This window comes from Schistocerca serialis, chromosome 4 (assembly GCF_023864345.2).
Source record: "Schistocerca serialis cubense isolate TAMUIC-IGC-003099 chromosome 4, iqSchSeri2.2, whole genome shotgun sequence".
NCBI lineage: Eukaryota > Metazoa > Arthropoda > Insecta > Orthoptera > Acrididae > Schistocerca > Schistocerca serialis.
The window spans coordinates 843,949,289-843,969,972 of record NC_064641.1 but is presented as its reverse complement, the minus strand read 5'-3'; positions in this window follow the sequence as shown (position 1 = coordinate 843,969,972).

The following is a 20,684-nucleotide window of genomic DNA, read 5'->3' as shown; positions in this document are numbered from 1 at the left end:
TCACTTACTATCAACTTATGCTGTCACATAATGCAGGCCACACTACCCTTCATCTTCCATATGTCATACTTTTACACTAAGTGACCCCATACTTCATCATAACACTACAAAATTTCGTCTTACATCACAACTGCGGCAAATTTACTCATACATTGCATTAAGAAATAATATTTGTGTATTACGAAAATACGTACTTTAAGTGATACAACGCGCTAAAGATGTCATCAAAACGTATCAGTTTCATACAGTTCGTTGTCCTGAAGAGTCAGAAAATGTGATGTCGATGAATGATGTTTCCAAGACAGAAAGTAATAATCAAAGTCATATAGTTCTTGCTGCATGTTCTTCATCCCTCTTAATATTGTGCTTGGTGGGATTGTTTTTGTAATGTAGCCTAATTTAGAACTGAGATGAAGTGTCAACTTTTACTGCATTGTGTTATTTTAGTGAACATGTGTTTTGTACAGTTACAGAAGAATTTGGTCATGGATATAACACTGTAACAATTAATTTGAGAGCCCACAGTAAAGTTTTCAACATGGAGTGCAAGTGACACATTAAGTGCCCTCTTCCAGTAGCAGACACGTTTTCTTTTTTAGCGAACATGTGTTTTATGTAGCATTAATACTGACAATTTAGACAATGACATAGCACTCTGTGTTTGTGTGTGGGGGGGGGGGGCTTAGTGATAGCTAGGATTTCTTGTCACTGTGTAATTTGGCAGAACCTGTGGGTAGATTGTGGAGTGTATTGTTGATTGAAAAATGGAAATACTCTAAGTTACATCCTTTAAGCAGTTTTCCTTTTCTTTCCACAAATAATTCTTTTGAATGTGTTCAAGAATTCATATTGTTTGGTTTCTTTAGAATGTAGCCAAGATGGCAAATCTGAGACCACATATTGTATTGCTTTAAAAGCTGCTACGACCGTGAGGTGTGACTGAATTATCTAAATGTGTGTGCAGGTACATCTGAGAGCGATAGACAGAGAGGAGAGAGAGAGAGAGATGAAATATACTGATGAGGCAGAATTTTGGCTGAAAGATCTGTGAATTAATTTACTGGTAACAAAGCGTCTTATCACTGCATCTAAACAACCCAAGTGCTACGCATTCTTTTCAGGACTGAGAAGTGCGCATGCTATCATGATGGTTCAAGGTCAGACAAAGCGTACCAAAGGCCCCATAGCCATACTGCTGAGAGTTTATTCTGCACCACTTGGTGTATCAGCGGCTTTTTAATATTTTGCGTTAGTTATAAATCGCTTGGTAATTAATGCACCTGGAATTCCACATCCTAATAGGCACTTTGCTATGAACTTGCAACAGTAATGTCATTGATCTTTAATAAAGACTGTACATACTTTTAATTCGTTTCTTGACTGCAGTACTTCTAAAAGTAGTTTGGTGGTCTTACCTTCCATTGGGCTGAAACTGCACGAAATGTGGTTGACATTCTCTTTGGAGTCGCTGTCAGCGTAGCGACGTGAGGCCATATTGGGTCAATATCAGAACCTCCCATGTTTAAATATGATGAGCGGCATTATTCCTTTGAAGTTTCTGTTGCAATTACTTCGTCATAGCAGGGGTGAACCGCATGTAAGGAACCACTACAGAATAATCACCTCTCTTACTCTGGTGTGACAGGTGTAATGTGTCATACCACTGATTTTTAATTTGGGTACTGGTGGTGGATCATAATGGGGTAGTTCCAGCGGCATAGCTAGGTTCAAATGGTTCAAATGGCTCTGAGCACTATGCGACTTCTCAGGTCATCAGTCGCCCAGAACTTAGAACTAATCAAACCTAACTAACCTAAAACATCACACACATCCATGCCCGAGGGAGGATTCGAACCTGCGACTGTAGCAGTCGCTCGGTTCAAGACCGTAGCGCCTAGAACCGCACGGCCACTCCGGCCAGCGCCATAGCTAGGTAGTTTGGCACTTCTTGCAGAGTTTTGACTTATCACCCCTCCCCTCCCCAATACCACCAATCTCGCAAAAAAGTCAAATAAATGTTTAGGGAAGCAATTTTTCCGTACAAATGTTTATGTGAGGAAAGCGTAGTGTTCATAATTTTTTAACCATTTTTGAATGGAAACAAAAAGTAAAACATTTTTATAAATAACGCTGTTTGATTTAATATTAATAAAGAAGTAAAAATTACCAAAGATCTTACTAGTATTAGGTGACTTAGGAGATGTTCCACTTCATTCTTCCATAAGTTTTGAAATTGTGTCATCAAATCCAATACATTTGGATACGCTACTTTCACTTGACAAAGTTGCTAAATAAGGGAGTCTTCCTTGACTCATGGTGGTATTAAGATAATTCTTAATTAGTTTAAGTTTTGAGGAACTCCTCTCACATACTACTACCAAAACGCTCAAAATTATGAGGAATCTTAATCGTGAGATTGGGACCAGATTTGGAAAATTCGTATTATACCACAAACTGCAAGTTTCTTAAAATTGTGGAAGAACAACACTTGTTTTGGAAGTTCGTCAGCTTGCAGAAATATTTTTAAATATGAAATTTCTGCATGGATACCATCTTCAGAAATCAAATGAGAAGAGCCTACTAAACTTTTTACAGTCACGAGAAGCTCTTTGTTACGGTTTTAGTAAGATTTCTCTGCTCTAAAACAGCAAAACAACCAAGGTTCCATTATTTTGTAATGTGTATCGATTTCTTGCAGGAACCTATCAATGTATTGATTTTATCAAAGTCACAGATTCAGCATGTGTTCAGTACCCTTCTCTACGAGCATTTTTTTCCTCTTCCTGACAATTATTTTTTCCCTAAGAATACTTATCTTGTCACATGTGTCATCTACAAATCTGAATGTTTTGGCAAGAAGATAATTACTCTTACCTTCCAAAAAGAGCTTTAGGCTTCTCATCTCAGAAGTACGCTTTCGAAAATTGACTATAAGAATTGGTAAATACTTTAGAGCATTGATGACTTCTTCTAAGACAGTACTCCATAAACATAAAAAACACAAACAGGAGAAATCACACAATGTTGGCAAGCAGACTCTGACCACCTTCTCTGGATTCTATACTTTCCGTGGAACCAGACAGTTTTTCTATAGCGTCGATAATATTTTTAAGGCACCGAAGCACAGGCTTATCAGCATTCTAATGAAGACACCGTACTGCAATTGGAAATTCCTTAACTTTAAACACAGTGTTTTTCAGTCAGATCGCCTGTCTGTGGGTAGAAGCTAAATAACACTTGTTTAAAATATATAAGGTCTTCAAAAATAGGAAAAAAATTGAGACATAATATGTAATCCGAAGAGTGGTTTGCACTATGTACAAGCAATGCCTTAGGACTATGTTCATAAATTCTTGCTTGGGCTCCTGAATGTACTCCAGCCATTGTAAAAGTGTTATCCCTGTTTCTCCTTAACACATTGTTATATCTAGAACATCCTGTTCAATAACTTTTCAAATATTTCGCAATTTACTGAAAATAACTTAGAAATTAGCCTTTATTTCCAGATTCTTGTTTTCTAAGAGAATGTAATGAACAGCTTGACTGCTTTCGATGTATGAGCAAGATGCCAGTCACGGTGTCAAAAATTATACAAAATATGTAGAAGTTTTTCTATCATCGAAAATATTTTCCCTAAAACCGCAGCCCTGAAGTGATATAAATTCGTTTTGTGTAATTTAAATAGATCCCTTACCCAACAGTGACTGAGTAGCTTAGAGTAGCCTAATCGAGTACTCCATCAGGACATAATAATATTTAGATAACAGTCTAATAATTACAGAAAATTCTGTATGTTCTGAACCCGTCAATGCTCTGTGGCCATGAAAAAAGATTTTTTCAGTCTATACATAGATATTAACGTCTAGCAGACTTTTGAAAATAGATTTGCATTTCTTTCTTACTTCTCCTGATGATGTCTATGTACCATGATACATTGTTCCATTGTCAGTTCTATTTGTTAAGACTTTCCATTTTCAAACCAAGTTTGTTTTCATTTAAGGTTTCATGGTTTTAATCTTTCTAAGTTTCCACATATTTTGGAAACCAGTATCAAATCTACACCTATAGGTCATTCCTTTGTCTGTACTAAAGATCCTACAGTAAATAGAGTACAAAAATTTGAATTTTAATTGAGTATGCTATCCAAAGTTCTCTGAATTACCTTACCATTTCGCTAATTGATATAGAAAAGTTAAAATACTTCAATTTACATTTAAATTACAACTTCAAGATTTTCTGGAGCAAGAAAAGGCTACAAAACATGTAAAGAAACAAAATAATAATTCTGCTTTCAGTGATTTCTTCTTTATTTACTTTTTCATCTGAAATGCTGTCTTTCAGTCTATTTATATTTACATTATAAGTATATAAAAGACAATATAAGTTATTTTTAGCTCTTCAGTTTAATCCTGAATATCCTCTCTAACAGATTATTCACTTTTATTAGTTCCGTCAGTTTTTAGTTATACCTGCACATTCACTTTCAGGCTTAGATAATTTTACATCTTTTTCCATGATAGTCCTGGTCTTGTGCTTTCTGATTACTTCTGGCTTACGTCGAAGGTTTAACAAATTTTATCACTAAGCTGGCCAGCGAGCGCTAATCCAGAATAGTGACCTATTTTTGTTATTATTCTTCTTCCTTCCCAACTGCAGTGCTCTGTGTGGACGATGTGGTTTCATGTTGGTGCATACATTTCAAATTACATTTATCCACAAAGAAAGAGATTTTAGCTGAAAATTTACTTATCAGCTCTTAATAACATTGAAATAATAATGTATAAAATAAACGATATTCAACTTATATGCAAAAATCGTTTGAGGATTTAGCCCAAAACATTTTGTAGCATAAAAACACTTCAGTTAGCGAGACATTTTGCATTGGAAACAGCTTTTCACTCATTTTTCTTGCAAGGTGCACAATATGTAGAATATTGGTTGACACTTTGCTAGGGAACGTTTGTGTTATGTCAGATGTGACATCTCTTGGTTTTCTGCAATTTTTTCCCCAGTTCTATCACTTTTCTACTGGAATCTCATCGGTTGTATATATATGTGGCATGTAAGTAAATAATGGGCCAAGTGCCAAAAATCTGATTAAGAGATAATAGACGAAATGAGTACTGCACTTCAACAAAAACAGTATAAAAGATGGGTATGACTATATAAACACGAAAACCATACAGGTTCCTTGTCACATATGACTTTTTATTATATGTTAATCGATTTAAGAACAAAATGATACAATATTTGAAGAAAATGAAACGTTCTGTTTGCAATGGGTTTAACATAAATAACGATACAAGTGCTATCATGTCCATTTTCACTCATTTCACAAGTTTCTCGTAATACCACTTATTCTCCTCTTTTACATATGGTACTCTTTTAGCTAAATCACTTCTTATTTCCTCAGACAACCTACATTCAGGGTGCAGTGTTTCCAACTGCGCATTTTAAGATCAGAGGACTTCACGTTTCTCTTCAATGTCTAATATTCATCCAACTCTTTCACTAAGAGATGACCGAACTTTCAGTACGCCTGGCCATTCAGCAGTCAGTACGATCCATTATGCTTTTGAAATATGCACATTGGCGATATTCATATGTTTTTCAGCAGCTGATTTAAAGTCTTAAAAATCTGTTCCTTGCATAATAGTCACTATGAAAGGTGTTGTGTGCGTAGCTTCAGTGATGAGGCGAACTAAATTTTTTGGAACTTTACACACAATTAGCCCCTTTCATTTGACAGTGTAAGCAAAATCACGATCGCAAGACATAAAAGAGTGACCTATCACCAAAAACTTGTGTTCTATTTCGGTAACCCTATGCTGTAAGACAAACTCAGAGAAACATAGCCATCTTGTTTTTGTTCTACCCACAGCAGTTGTCACTCCACATTATTAGTTTCTTTTTACAAGTAAGTGTCGAAGTAAAAGCTTTGTGCACACAGGAAGCAATCTCATTCCCACCTGTGCCATATCCGGCATCAAGCCGGAGAAACATTTCACCAGTTTGATTATCACCAACATGAATGCAAAACCTGTAATTTCAGAGCTGTCGTATACAGTACATTTCACTGTGCCTTAATGAAGGAAGAGAAATCACCTTTTGCGAATCCTTTGCAGCTGACCTTTGATTCTGTCAACTGACAAGGAAATTATAGCTTTGTTTGCTTTTCGGCGATGGTGTTTAATTTGCAGTTTATGGTCTTTATTATTGGGATCACACGCAAATTTGGTTTTAAGGTCACATGTAGAACAAATGTCACTCGACAAACGGTGAAATTTTAGCTTGGGAAATTTGTTTTTAAAGACTGTTGCATTGGAGCGGTATGTGATGTTAGTGTCTTCATGTTACCTTTGAAACTCTATAAATAAAATATCAATAATCCGGTCTCCACTTGACACCCGATTTTTCCCTTGAATAGTCACTATCTTGTCTTGGTATACCGTTAATATGAGCAATGGCCAGCTTTTCATCTCCTTCTGTATATTTCCGTTGTTTTGTCTCATTTCCTTGCTTTTCTTCGTATGCAATCTAAGTACTCTCTTCAATTGTCTTAATGTATTAACTCTTCTGTTGATCAAAGCGAGAATCTCAATAAATGTTACTTTACATGCTCTTATTACATAGCCTTCACCATTAGGCATGTGTAACAAATAGTTACGTTTTTCTTCTTGGGTATGACCAGTTGTCCTGCACCTTCTTCGGTAGACAGCTGAGCATAACCCCATAATGAGAACGATGATTTTTGTCCATACCAAATTCGCTTAAAATACCAAACGAAACACATTAAAGTAATAGAACATAACTTATGCAGATTCCAACTCTCGTAATAAAAATTAAAACGGCATTCAAAGCGTACCTAGTGCTTGGGACCCTCTTTAGCTGGAACCGCAGTGGTGTCTTTTCGAATATATTCCTTAATTCATTGCGTAATTTCTTCCTTTCACTTTGAGCACTACCTTCTCCTCTCTCCCTCCGATTTGGTGCAGCTTTCCTTTCCATTTTTCAATGTTGTGTATTATGTACCCGTAGTAATTACTTGAGCAGTGTCCTACTGTTGCAAACAAACCACAGAGCTACTTCAACTGTCAGCAGTTCACACAAGTACGCACCAAAACAATAAAAGAGAACAGAGGACGCATGAGTCGTTTTTTGAACATCGATGTTGCTGTTAGACGCGAGTACCATCTTGTGACAGCTGTAAATCACGTTTTACGCTGTTCTGAGGCTTGTATCATAATATATGTTACTGGCGTTAACGGTTACAGCGGAATTTCACCTATAACTCAAATCATTTTTTGGCGCTTGATACGTTATTTACTTACATGCTTTACTGATATTATAAAAACGTAAATGTTACTTGGTTCAGAATTGTTAATCTCCAAAAGCTCTTGACAGATTTTGACAGAACGTGCTTTAGGTACCTAATTCTTAATGTGTTATTAATGGAAATCATTGTTACGAAAAATCTGAAAATAAACCTTTTTTATCTTCTTCAAATTTTCACACGTTACTGTGAGGAAAGAGTTGTATTTAAGATTTATTTGCGTATGATTAGATTACTACTACAGAATCTGCACTTGAATTAACAATAAACAACGCTCCATGTCAGAGAGAGGAAGAACGAGGAGATGGACAGTGGGATTAGAGGATATGGATATAGAAATCGGGAAAGAAGATATGGACAGCAAAGGCGGGCAGGAGGAGATGAATAAACAGGGGGAGGTGAGTTTGGGCAGAGAAAGAAGGGACGCGGTGATGAAGGGAGAGTGGTCAGGAGGAAATGTGGAGAGAGGGGGGGGGGGGGGGGAGATATGATGGAAGAGAGGAGGGGACGATGTGATAGGCAGAGAGAAAGGGAAGGAGGAGGAGATGGATAAAGAACGGGGGACGGGAAGGGGCACAGAGACAGGAGAGAGAGGAACATTACGGCGTATGTCCAATTTTCATGCATATTAGAAACGCGTGCTTTCTCTTTCACTTGTTTTCCATTTAAGCAGAATGAGCCACAGCGAATCGTGGTAATGAACACTTTTCTTTTTTTGTCATCAGTCATCTGGATTGATGCAGCCCACCACGAATTCCTCCCCTGTACTAACCTCTTCATCTCAGAGTAGCACTCGCAACCTACGTTCTCAATTATTTGCTAGATGTATTTCAATCTCTTTCTTCCTCTACAGATTTTGCCCTCTACAGCTCCCTCTAGTACCATGGAAGTCATTCCCTCATGTCTTAACGGATGTCCTATCATCCTGTTCCTTCTCCTTAACAGTGTTTTCCACATGTTTCTTTCCTCTCCGATTCTGCGTAGAATCTCGTCATTCCTTACCTTATCAGCCCACCTAATACTGTAGCACCACATCCCAAATGCTGCGATTCTCTTCTGTTTCATTACCATACATTGCTGTACTCCAGACATAGATTCTCAGAAATATCTTCCTCAAATTAAGGCCGATATTAGATATTAGTAGACCTCTATTGGCCAGGAATGCCTTTCTTGCCACCGCTATTCTGCTTTTGATGTCCACCTTGCTCCGTCCGTTAGTAGTTATTTTACTGCCTAGGTAGCAGAATTCCTTAACTTCATCTACTTCGTGACAATAAATCCCGATGGTAAGTTTCCCGCTATACTCATTTCTACTACTTCTCATTACCTTCGTCTTTCCTTAATTTACTCTCAGTCCATACTCTGTACTGATTAGATTGTTGATTCCGTTCAGCAGATCATGTAATTCTTCTTAACTTTCACTCACGATAGCAACGTCATCAGCGAATCGTATCATTGACATCCTTTCACCTTGAATTTTAATTCCACTTCTGAACCTTTCTTTTATTTCCATCATTGCTTCCTCGAAGTACAGATTGAACAGTAGGGGCGAAAGGCTACATCCTTGTATTATTGTCTTACACCCTTTTCAACACGACCACTTCGTTCTTGGTCGCCCACTCTTATTCTTCCCTCTTGGCTGTTGTACATATTCTATAGGACCCGTCTCTCACTATACTTTTTTTAAAATTTCGAACATCTTGCACCATTTTACATTGCCGAACGCTTTTTCCAGGTCGCAAATCCTATAAACGTGTCTTGATTTTTCTTTAGTCTTGCTTCCATTAATAACTGCAACGTCAGAATTGCCTCTCTCGTGCCCTTGTCCTATAGCCAAACTGTTCGTCATGTAGCGCATCCTCAATTTTCTTTTTCCATTCTTCTCTATGTTATTCTTGTAAGCAACTTGGATGCATGAGCTGTTAAAGTGATTGTGCGGTAATTCTCGCACTTGTCAGCTTTGACCGTCTTCGGAATTGTGTGGCTGCTGCTTTTCCGAAAGTCATGTGGTATGTCGCCAGGCTCATATATTCTACACACCAACGTGAACAGTCGTTTTGTTGCCACTTCCCCCAATGATTTTAGAAATTCTGATGGAATGTTATCTATCCCTTCTGCCTTATTTGACCGTAAGTCCTCCAAAGCTCTTTTAAATTCCGATTCTAATACTGGATCCCCTATCTCTTCTAAATCGACTCCTGTTTCTTCTTCTATCACATCAGACAAATCTTCACCCTCATAGAGGCTTTCAGTGTATTCTTTCCACCTATCTGCTCTCTCCTCTGCATTTAACAATGGAATTCCCGTCGCACTCTTATGTTACCACCGTAGCTTTTAATGTCACCAATGGATGTTTTGACTTTCCTGTATGCTGAGTCTTTCTTTCCGACAAACATTTCTTTTTCGATGTCTCCACATTTTTCCTGCAGCCATTTCGTCTTAGCTTCCCTGCACTTCCTATGTATTTCATTCCTCAGCGACGTGTATTTCTGTATTCCTTATTTTCCCGGAACATGTTTGTACTTCCTCCTTTCATCAATCAACTGAAGTATTTCTTCTGTTACCCATGGTTTCTTCGGAGCTACCTTCTTTGTACCTATGTTTTCCTTCCCAACTTCTGTGATGGCCCTTTTTAGAGATGTCCATTCCTCTTCAACTGTACTGCCTACTGCGCTATTCCTTATTGCTGTATCCATAGCGTTAGAGAACTTCAAACGTATCTCGTCATTCCTTAGTACTTCCGTATCCCACTTCTTTGCGTATTGATTCTTCCCGACTAATGTCTTGAAATTCAGCCTACTCTTCATCACTACTATGTTGTGATCTGAGTCTATATCTGCTCCTGCGTACGCCTTACAATACAGTATCTGATTTCGGAATCTCTGTCTGACCATGATGTAATCTAATTGAAATCTTCCCGTATCTCCCGGCCTTTTCCAAGTATACCTCCCCCTCTTGTGATCCTTGAACAGGGTATTCGCTATTACTAGCTGAAACTTTTTACAGAACTCAATTAGTCTTTCTCCTCTTTCATTCCTTGTGCCAAACCCAAATTCTCCTGTAACCTTTTCTTCTAGTACTTCCCCTACAACTGCATTCCAGTCGCCCATGACTATTAGATTTTCGCCCCCCTTTACATACTGCATTACCCTTTCAATATCCTCATACACTTTCTCCATCTGTTCATCTTCAGCTTGCGACGTCGGCATGTATACCTGAACTATCGTTGTCGGTGTTGGTCTGCTGTCGATTCTGATTAAAACAACCCGGTCACTGAACTTTTCACAGTAACACACCCTCTGCCCTACCTTCCTATTCATAACGAATCCTGCACCTGTTATACCATTTTCTGCTGCTGTTGATATTACCCGATACTCATCTGACCAGAAATCCTTGTCTTCCTTCCACTTCACTGCACTGACCCCTACTATATCTAGATTGAGCCTTTGCATTTCTCTTTTCAGATTTTCTAGTTTCCCTACCACGTTCAAGCTTCTGACATTCCACGCCCCGACTCGTAGAACGTTATCCTTTCGTAGATTATGCAATCTTTTTCTCATGGTAACCTCCCCCTTGGCAGTCCCCTCCCGGAGATCCGAATGGGGGACTATTCCGGAATCTTTTGCCAATGGAGAGATCATCATTACAGGCCACATGTCCTGTGGATACACGTTACGTGTCTTTAATGCAGTGGCTTCCATTGCCTTCTGCATCCTCATGTCGTTGATCATTGCTGATTCTTCCGCCTTTCGGGGAAATTTCCCACCCCTAGGACAAGAGAGTGCCCTGAACTTCTATCCGCTCCTCTGCCCTCTTTGACAAGGCCGTTGGCAGAATGAGACTGACTTCTTATGCCGGAAATCTTCGGCCGCCAATGCTGATTATTTATCAAAATTAAGGCAGTGTCGGGGATCAAACCCGGTACCGAAGACGTTTTGATTATGAATCAAAGACGCTACCCTGAGACCACGGGTCTTTACGGAACCATAGTGGCCCCGGAAACTCGGAGGCTATTTGTGAATGCCGGAAGGATGTGGATTTGTGACTTCAAAGCGTTGCTTTCGTTGTGTAAAGTGATACATGCGCCTCCCTGACCAAGGACAAATCGGAAATTCACGTAGGGAAACCAAACAAGTCATTGGGAGGCAACATGGGGTCCGTTTCACGAAAGGGAGTTCGGTTTTTGTGGGTAATGTAGAAGGAACCTATTACAATAGATGAAAACGAGAAGTGTGTCAGAGTGTGGGAGCGTGCAGGGAAGGGGAGGCGAAGATTGGGTAGAGCAGGAAGCGAGGGGAAGACGATCAATGGATGTTGGTCTGGCCTGCGTGGCTTAAGCGAGAGGTATAGAGTATAATTACCACAAAGGGAAAGGCTTGCAGCACTAACGGGAGCACAAAAAGCGGAGAGGGGCAGTGTTCACAGTAAAAGGTAAAGTGCCGAAGAGAAAACTAATAGTTTGTTTACAGATGGAAGGAAGGAAATCTGTTCTGTAGAAGAGTGGAAGACACGTAGCATTCTGTTATAGTAACCAGTGATCAGAAGGGACTCCGACGTGTCGAAGGATGTTTCTGTGGCGGAATTATACATTATATTCCAAACTGATTCAAAGTATTGAGACATTTATTAATGGAGAAAAATAAAATACCTTAACTTTTTTAACTTAGAGCAGCATATCCTTTTTAATAATCATACCGCCATTACGTGTTTTCAGGTTCTTTGTGTTGCGTCGTAATTTCTGTAAATGATAAAACTTAATTACACAATGAAGATACGCATATAGATTAAGAGTACAAGCATTCAACGAAAACTATTAGAATTCCTGATAATGACTCTTAAAATATTTTCAGAATGGGACAAGTAAAACGTGCTAAATTTCAAAGAGAAAGTATTTCCGGGACTCTAGCACGTAGGAACTGGTACCTACCTTTCAAAGATAGTGTTGTCTGCGATATGGAGCAAGCATTTTTAATAAGAAATAATGTTCAAGGAAGAATACTGGGTACAAAGGCTTTTCAGTAATGGTTGTTTTAACAAAGATCATTGTAGGGGAGAAGTTGATAAGCCATGATGTTCTACACTAGAAATAAATAAATGAATTTACCTGAAAAATGTAGATTTTTATTAGTTTTGATTTCAGACATAGATAACATGGTACACTTGCGGTACAAAAAGGTAACTCCAACCTCTCAATGTTTCTTAATTTTCTGCGAATGATTCACCTCCTTACACGACCTCATCAAAGCTATGGGTCAGGTCAGTCAGTTACATGTAACAATTCTTGACTTCTGGTAAGGATATAATTCAGAATTAAAAGATTAATTAACCAAAGGACGATCATATGGGTTACCAAACGAAATTTGTGATTGGACTAAGGGTTTATTGACAGGGAGGATGTAGCTTGTCATCTTGGATGGGAAGTCGTCGAAAAGTGTAGAAGTACCTTCAGATGTGCCTCTCGGAAATGCGTTGGGATCCTTGCTGTTCATGATGTACAGTAATAATCTGGCAGACAATATGAACTGTGTCCTCACACCGTATGCAGATCGTGCAGTTTTGTGTCTTGATCTCGGGAAAAAATTTGTCCTTTTGATTCCTGTGATTGTGTTTAAGTCTGCAGCCAAATTGCTTTTAATTGAGATCACATTCCATCTGTTAGGACGCGTTCCCCAACACTAGTGCACGTCTTTTACAGATCCTCACATCGCCCCAATGGATTTTCTCTTAGCTGTCCTGTCGTGACCGAATGGCGTCTTTTCGTTTTCTTCCTTTTTTGTGCTTTCAGCCGTTTTGTTTCCATTACGCTCAAATTTCCGCTGCTGCAGTTATTGCCTGGCATCAGAAGCCTCCTTTATGCGACCTCGTCTGTCTGACTACAATCAACATCATGGAATGAAATATTCCCGTCCTATGACCGTCGCTTCATCCTTAGACTATCAGAGGAACATTTTTATTCTCATTTTCAGCACGTTTTAACTGTCAGTTCTTATACAAATATCGTTCTGTATACCTAGTGAGAATATTTCAATCTCACGACACTCGCAGTTGCAATTCGTCGAAGCTCTCCTGTATTTTTTATGACGTCATATCTCCTCTTCCTTTTTCTGTTCGCCTTCCTTCTTCATTCATCTCCTGGCCTCATATAACTTCTTTTAATGCTTTCTGACGATGTGAATGTTTCATAGAGTAGCCTATTGTAACTAAGAAACGAATGATTGTCGCAGTACGTATACTGATGGCAAAAAGTCTGAAGTACCAGTTGACCTTTTTATCACTAAATCGCGTAATGTCGATGCTCATGGTATATCGAAAGGATAATATCGATATTTGGAGGATCAAAAGTACAGCGATTATTAATAGAAAAACAGTTTTCATATTCTAAATAGGAAACTGACGTTATTTAAATTAATGTCGTGAGAGGTCTGCCATTGTTGATTTAGAGACGTATTACACAAAGAAACTCCTTTTACCTCTATGATGAGATTATGATTTATTTTAAATTGAAGAAAATTCACAAATCTGGTAATTCTACGTTAATCACAGATCGCACAACTATTTCAAAACAAGTAATAGGTATTGTGGAACAGCTAGTTTGGAAACGGGAAAAGTATGGAGTAATAATTTGTAGAGAGAAATGAAATATTGGACACAGGTGGAGGAATAATTTGTAGAGAGAAATGAAATATTGGACACAGGTAGCAGGTTGCAAAGAATGTTCGTTGGATCAGTTAAACAGAGATGGGAGGACTGAAAGGGTAGGGAATCCTGGAACTGAGGAGTACAACAACAACAACGGCTACATGAATAGCAAAAATGCTGGTCAGTAAGTTACGAGAAAATACAGAGATTACATGATTCTAGTACACAGTAAGGGTATATAGAAAATCCTAGTATATCGAGGCAAGACACTGACGTTTTCGATATTTCAGCGCTGTAATATCGCTTAATGACTATCTACATTATTTCTAAAATAACATCTATAATTGTAGACATCGTTGTATCACTGTCCTCTCTGAATGTGTAATATTGTTGCTGTTGTTGCGATGGTCAGTCCGAAGAGTGTTCTGATGCAGCTCTCCATATTATTTTCTCTTGTGCAAGCCTCTTTATCTCTGAATAATTATTACAACGTATGTTCGTGACAACCGCTGTTTCCTTTTCATCAAATTGTGCTATGAAATACGTTTTCCCGCCATTTCATTCAGTACCTTCTCAGTAGTTACGTGATCTACTGGTCCGATCTGCAGCATTCTTCAGTCAGATAACATTTCGATAGCTTCTATTCTCTTCTTACCTAAAAAGCTTACTGTCGACATTTAACTTGCGTGAAAGGTTACATTCCATACAAATACCTCCAGAAGTGACTTCTCAATGTATTAATTTATTTTGCTTGTTAACAAATTTCTTTTCTTCAGAAATTATTTTCTTGTTTATTGTCAGTTTGCATTTTTTATCGTCTGTTTCAGTCATCATTTATACTGCTGCACAAGTAGCAAAACTAATGCACTGCTTCTAATTATTCCTTTCTTGTATAATTCATTCAGCATCGCCTGATTTAATTCGACTTCATTTCATTATCCTTGTTTTACTTTTGTTCGTGTTCAGCCTACAATCTCTTTGCTCCACAATAGACGTTCCACTCAAATGCCCTTCCAAGTCTTTGCCATCTCTGCCAGAACTACGATGTTATCACAGAACTTAAAAGTTTTCTTTTCTTTTCTCTGAATCTCAGTACTCTATAAAAGCTTCACCTTTGTTTCCACTACTGCTTGCCCAAGATATATAAAGAATTAGTAATATAGGGAATAGGGTACACTTAAATCATTATGTAAATTGGAGGAAGACGGGGGAGAGGGAGGGGGGGGGGGAGTAGAGAGAGAATAGGAAAGATGGAACTAATGATATCAGCTGCATCGGAACTTGCTACGGAACCAGTGGTGAAAGCGTGTGGGTACCGGGACTCTTACTACTAGCCCAGCAGCCACATGGACACAGAATTTCTCGCAAATGCGCGGACTGTCTCGGTACGCCCTACAGCCGACTCGCATTCCCACCTAGCGCCATCTATCCGTAGTCCCTATCCATGTCCTCAATGCTTGCTAATTTTTAGATTCCAGTTGGAGGTCGAATGCAAATGTACATCCACTGAAGGTGGTGGATTCATTGTCCATTGAGAATAATCAATTGTATAAATGCGTGATGTCTTTTCTTTTCGACATGTACAAGAGAAAAGACACCACACGGGATGCACAGCTCCGATATGTACATGTAAATCGAAGGGGGAGAGGGGAGAAAGGGAAGGACTCTGTGCGTAATCAGCGATGATGACTTAAAATGTGCGGTAGATCGCAGTTCGAAACTGGTATCTCTTTCTTACGAGGTAAATACGCTAACTCCAGCCCCATCTGGAGACAGTGTTTATCGCAAATCCACGGACTGCCTTGGTACACTCCCTAGCTGATACACTTTCCACCCTAGCGCCACCTATTTCCACTCTCCATCCATCTCCTCAAAGCTTTCTAATTTCTAGGTTCCTATTGGAGATCAGTTGTAAATGTACATATGCACTGAAGGTTGTGGATTCACTGCGCATCCTGGTGAATCAGTTGTATAAATGTGTGGTATCTGTTCTTTCAGACATTTTCAACCATGTAGGATCCACAGCTGTGATACACAATATGTAAATTGAATGGGAAATGAAAGTAGGGGAAGGAAATGGGAGATACAAACTGCATCAAGTCATGGCACAGAATCAGTGATGATGAGTCCAGACTGGGAATCGTACTTGGAATGTCCTGCATACTAGACTGCTGTGTCAACAACTGCACCACTTGGACACATTGTTTATCACAAATGTGCAGACTGTATTGGCAAGCTCCCCAGCCGACTCACATTCTCACCTAGTACCTATCTGCAGTCACCACCCACATTCCATGCTCAATAACACAAGGTTCCTGTTGTATGTCGAACATAAGCGTGCATCAGTACTGAACGTTATGGATTCATTACCATTGAGGTGAAACAATTATATGAATGCAGAGTGAGTGTTCTTTTGGATACATCTAAAAGAAAAGTCACCACGCAAGATCCACCGCTGTGATATGTACTATGCAACTAGAAGGGGCGGGAGGGACAGAGGAACGGAAAGGGATGGAAGTAATGATATCAGCTTTGTGCAGAATTAGCTGCTATGAGTGAAAAAGTTTGCTGATCCAGGATTCGAACCCGGTAACTCCTCCTTACTTGGCAGTTGTGTTAACCACTTCGCCATCCAGGCACAGTTTTATCACAAACATGTGGACAATCTTGGCACCTTACCCGGTTGACTCACAATTTCACACCTAGGCCATCAATTTCCATGCTTGCAGCTTTTTAGATTCCCAATGGAAGTCGAACGTAAATGCGACTCCACAATGAAACTTTTGGATTTATTACCCATCAAGGTGAATCAAATAGAATGCATGGCGTCTGTTCTTTCGGACATGTGCGAAAGTACACACACCATACGGGATCCATTGATTTGGTGCATATTATGTAAACAGAAGAGTGGGGGGAGAAATTAAGGGAAAGGGAAGGCACTAACGGTATTAGCTGCATTGGGAATTTGTTCAGAATCAGCGACGATGACTGAAAATATGTACTGGACTGGGACTCGAAGATGGGATGAGCTGCTTACTAGGCAGCTCTATTTAACGACTGATCTACCTGGACACAAATTGGCAGACTGTCTCCTCACACTCATTGACCAAATCATTTCCCCACCTAGAACCACCTATCCATAGTCCACATCAATATCCTATACACTCTCTAATTCTTAAATTCCCGCTGGTACCTTGCAAATTCCCGATTCAGCTGATATTATTAGTTCCTTCAATTTCCTTTCGTTTCTCCCCACTCCACCTTCAATATAGATACTACGTATCGCAGCTACGAATTCCACATAGTGTCTGTTCTTGAGGACATGCCCGAAAGAATAGACACTATGTATTCGTATAACTTTAATCTTACATACACTTTCACCTAGCTAGTTAGTTAAATATTACACAGAACATTTGAACGGTTCTTTTATGAAAATGATGTGGAACGGTTCAGTTTAGTGGATAAGAGTACATGATTAGTTCTAACATTGATCAACGTATTATTTTTCAGCCATAATCATATAACAACACTTAAATACTAGCATTTTAATACAGGAAACGAGTTTTTCAATAAAATAACTTCTACCTAATACAGGTAGTTGAGAAAAATTGTTTTAGGTTAGATTTAACATGCTTTGATAGTTGTGAGACATTACATGTTTTGGAAAAATTTTGTCAAAGTTCTTGTTGCTGCATACCGAATACCTCTCTGAGTTCATAATGGATAATAAAGTTAATTTTTTCACTGGTGTTTAGGTATCTAAAGTAAAATTATGATGGATTCTTCACGACGAAATTCATTACCGAAATTATGTATTGTGTTGGTGTAGATAAAATGCCTAGCTCTTTGAAGAGGTACGTTCAAGGTGAGTGTAAGTGAATACCACATGCGATTTTTACTGCACGTTTTATGCAATCAATATTCACTCTAAAAATTGATTTCGTGTCACCACATGATGCAGTTTTTGTGGTTTTTGTATTCTGGGTTGCAGCTGTTTTCCACTGACTGTCATTCGGAAATGTCTGGCATGGTAATGAGATTGAGGTTGAAGCTCAAACTTGTAACCATGTTTACTTATTAATAAAATTGTTTTTGGATAGGTATCGTATTCAGCAATCACAATTTCCTCTTCCTTTTATCTAGATCCGTTTTGCTGAGGCTTGGGTATCATCAGTGTTTTTTAAAATTTTCTTTCTTGTTTCCACAGTTATTTTTATTTAACAGCTGTCATTTTCTCTGGTTTCCCCATCATATTCACTATGAAGAACTGCACTTTTAAACTTTCACTATGTCACTGTTTCGAGATACAAAATCCTTGAACCTGTCTCTTGAACGAAACATGTTGTTGTTGTTGTGGTCTTCAGTCCTGAGACTGGTTTGATGCAGCTCTCCATGTGAGCGAAACATAACTGGAAAAAAAGTATAAAATCCTGTGTTAGCTCAAGACCGAACCTATACAGAAGCAAATTTATTTGTAATCGGTCACGGACGCAAGTGTGAACTTCAAACTCAGGCTGAACTGTCGTTCTTAATTATGGTTTATCTTAGAAAATTATTCCATAACATGTTATTGAGTGTAAATATGCAAAATAAGTCAGTAGGTTGATACAGTGTTTCGAAGACTACTATTTACATGAAGACTAAAAGTTGTTTTACTCATTTGCTTGAGTATCTCAGTCAAATCCTTCCTCAAGTTGAAGTTTCCATCATTATGTAGACCCAAAACTTTGGAGCGTTTTACCCTGTTCACTGACTCCTGTTCATCTACTACAACAATTGTTGGTAGGAATCTGTTTCCTATACGGAACTGGAAACAGGCCTTCATTTAAGATTCAGGTAAAGTTCAGTTTTAGAGAACCACAGTTCTTGGAAAAAAGACATTAACGAGCTCTTCCCTTGCATTCTTTCCCACAAGATTCATTACAGTGCCAGTAGTGACTGCGAAAAGTACCAGTTCTGCTTGAATGTCCAGGGCAAGGTCTATCGCATATGTAAGGAATATGAGTGCGCTCAACTTTGAACCCTGTTAGATTCCCTTCGGGATGTTTCACTAGTCACTAAAATTTTCTCTCCATCCAACATTGCTTCAATTATTGAACACAAATTTTTGAATTCTCTATGTAAAGCGTGATACAAAGTAATTGTTTGTGTAACCATGAATTCCGAAAAACTTAGGTTTTTATGAAAGAGTAATACGAACTACGTTATCAAAAACCTTGGAAAGATCACAAAAAATAGCAAATGGCAGTATTTTATTGCTTAAGGTTTTAATTATTTGCTAAGTGAATTTACAAAAAACTCCAGTCTGTGATGTCCTAAATAATCTATTTGTACTTAGATGTGAGACTGCTACTCAGTATACAACAATGTCATATATTGTGGAGAAAGACGTCCTAGAATTTTGGACGATACTTATAGAGAGCTTCACGGTCACCTTTCTGATTAAAAAGTGCACTGCCTGGTTTTCCCCATATTCCATTTCACAATATGCCATACATTTTTAATCTTACTATCAGCATTATTCATCTTTGTCAGTGTGTCCACATTTCTCGACATTTTAATGATTTTAATTAAAATATTGCAGTCTTTTTGTGGAATCCAACTCATGTCAGTTCTAGAGTTGTTCTGACCTTTACATAGATTTCTCTTTTTGACTTACATCAGATTTCAAATCATTTACTTATCCACGACTTATCTGTATTTCAGTTAACTCTCTACAGTTTAGGAAAGTAACTTTCAGATATTTACGCAAATTTATATGTAACACTGAATTTCACGTTAACGTCTCTTTCCCATACCACCTCTCTTACATTATGCATAGAATATTGTATTCTGGTCTCATTAATGAGCGTCACTACTCTATATGAACATGTCTCATAGTTGTAGAAGTCTACAGATTTTATTTTCATTTATCGTGCCTCACGATCAGACAATCCATTGACAGCTGGGTACACATGAATTATTTCAGCGAGAGCACCTACAGTTTGTACAACTCCAGTCTGCTTTCTGCACAAGTTGTAAACAACCTTTCGTTTTCTGTATCTCATACCTGGTACATTCAAAATTTGATGGACTGTATTCCTGTCGAAATTGCAGAAACCTATTTGATCCTCTTCTGCGCTTACTATTTCATCTTCCAAAACGACCCATTCGTCTTGTGTTGTGTTTCAATCATTGCCTATTGTTACCTCTGAAAGCCTCATCAACCTGTAGTTCTTTTAGTTTATCCAGAGCTCATTCCCTTAATTTCCTTTCTGCAATTCCTTCGGTTCTGACTTGCGATCCATGATTAGTAAATTATAGTCAGACTCGATATTCATCCTTAGAAAAATTCTGCATTTTAAAATTTGATTTCAAAATCTCTGTCTTAGCATTACGTAACCTGTCTCACACCTTTCTGTTTCTCCCTGCCCACGAAAGAAGTCACAAAATATACTTTTCATGATTCTTGAGCCAATTATTAGCTACGATCAAACTGCGCTGATACCGCTTCCCCTTTGTTTCTTAACCCGGTCCATGTATTATGCCAAATTTTTTCTTTCTTTAACTTTTCCTGCCTTCTCTCGCGTCAGAATTAAATGTTTGTACTTCTTACCTAATTTACAGCACGGAACAGTAAGGCGTAGAAAGAAAAAAAATTATTAAAACTACCTGACATTGCCACAGATAAATTCAACTCATGCCAGGGACAGAGGCGGTAGCAGGAAGTGAG